Raw genomic sequence first — 2,042 nt, forward strand, 5'->3', positions numbered from 1 at the left:
GGCGGCGGCTGTGGGGGCGCCAGCGGGCATCCCGGGAATGCAGCGGCGCGGCTCCGGGTGGGGGCGGTGGGGGCGGCCGGGGCGGCCGGCAGGACCCCTCCGCACGCGGATTCCCCTCATTCCAGCCGCTTGACGCGGCAGCGGGCGGGGCGGGCTCTGCGGCCGGGAAGCTCCTCCCGCTCTCGCTCCTCCTCTCCGGTCCGCGAACCGCCGCAGCGCGAATCCAGTGGCCCCCTTACCGCAGGGCGCCGTGCTACTTGTGGGGGCTCCCTCGACCTCGTTTCCCCGGCAACCCAGGGTACCCCCCCACCCTGAGTGGGCTGGCAGTTGAGAACCCTCGCCGCTCCGGTTCTCTTTTGGATTTTAAACCTGGGGCGCCGTAGAGGGCGCCCCCTTCCTCCGAGCCCGCTTCTGTCGGTGGCGTTTAATACACCCCCTTCCTCTTCCACCAATCTCCCAGCTGCGCATCCAGTCCCGTCGCCCCTCCTCAAGGCCCCATCTCCCAGCTGGTGCACCCCCAGCGGGGTCCCCCGGGCCGCGGCTCGGGCCGGGCTGTTGTTCTCGAGGTAATGAGCCTCCCCACGAGGCTGCAGCCGGCACCTGCCGCAGCCTCACCCCCTCTCCCGGGAGCCTGGGCCGGAGAAGCCTGCTGGGGCTTTAGGTCCCGGCTCCGCCTTTCCCCTCCCAGGACAAGTCAGTGTTACTGCGCCTCAGGTTCCTTTATCTGTCAGGTGGGGAACAGCTAAAGTTGACGAGAGAGCTGTCGGTGACTGGCAGACACGCCTAAGGGGCTTTCCCCGCTAGATAGGAAGTGTGACCCATCTGGCCCATGGGCTGGCTCTTAGTAGGTCTGTCCCAAGCACGTGTGGAACTAATGTCGGGCCGAGAGAGGGAAGTGCTTGTTGAGGGGCTGGGAGGTGCCTTGGCGCTTTATTTTAGTCCTCCCAACAATCTTTAAGGAGGTAGTGGCCACATTTTAAGGATGAAGAGTTGGCTCTAGGAAATTAACCGACTTGCTCCCAGCCATACAGCTAGTAAGAAATAGCGCAGCCCTTTGCAAGCACCAAAGCCTTTTAGCCATCACCACCTCCGCCAGCGATGGGATCTGAGCTAGAGTTTGCCCCTCAAGTGCCTTTCAAGGGGGTGGGGCTGCTTGGGGCTGGTTGGGGAGAAGAGTGTCCTTGGGGATCCAGAGGGACAAGAGAGGAGAGGAGTCCCTAACTGAGGCACAGAGGCCCTCGTTAGGGTGTCTGGGAGAGGGGAGACGGGCGTAGGCGCCAAATGTTGGAAGTTGGGTGTACATTTGCCAGATGGAAGAATGAGACCCCCACAGGGGCCAGACACACACCGCGCTAGGCAAAGGCTTTCTGTGGCCGTCGGTGCCCCTTGTGTCGTAACCCGCGGGCCGGGGCCGCTCGTCCCCGGCCGGCCCGACACCTTGAGTGCGTGCTCCGTCCTGACTCGGGAACCTAAAGAGATTTTCTTGGGCCTTAAGGACACCGGGCCACCCCCTAGAGAGTATATATGGGTGGACAGTGACCCGCACGGAGGCTCCGCCCGCCTGGGCGCGCCGGCCGTATTTGGACATTTCAGTCTATTTTTAACTTTCCCGGGACTCGAAGTTGGGGTGAGGGGAGATGGAAATCCTGTCTCCTTCGGAATCCACGGGCCACAACCCTCGTCGTGCGCCTGGCCTGATGTGTAGTGTAGACACAGCCCGGAAGTGAGTTCCGGGTCCGTGTAGACGCGGCGGCCGTGCGGGTTCCGGGCCCCACCCTGGAACCAACAACGTCCCTCCTGGAAAACCTGACTCAGGCGGAGCCCCTGCCCCGGCGGGGAGCCCCGCCCCCTCCACTTCTACCCCCGCACCGAGATCCCGCGTAGTTCCTACCCCACCCCCACCAGCTGGGCAGGGACCCCCGAGGGCGAACCCCGAGGGAGGCGGGGGCGGACGGGGAGTCCCGCGCTTCTGAGGCTCGCGGAGGGGGCGGTGCGGGGGGCGGGCCGGCCCCTCCCTCGCTGACGCCGCCGCTGCCGCCGCC

The 2,042-nt window shown here is 65.3% G+C and overlaps 1 protein-coding gene across 2 annotated transcripts in view; it reads left to right on the forward strand.

Annotated features, from left to right (window-relative positions):
• MYO1C (myosin IC) overlaps positions 1-2,042 on the forward strand; it is a 23,269-nt gene that overhangs the window by 3,715 nt on the left and 17,512 nt on the right. The gene's annotated exons all lie outside the window — the stretch shown is intronic.

This window comes from Suricata suricatta, chromosome 17 (assembly GCF_006229205.1).
Source record: "Suricata suricatta isolate VVHF042 chromosome 17, meerkat_22Aug2017_6uvM2_HiC, whole genome shotgun sequence".
NCBI classification, from domain to species: Eukaryota; Metazoa; Chordata; class Mammalia; order Carnivora; family Herpestidae; genus Suricata; species Suricata suricatta.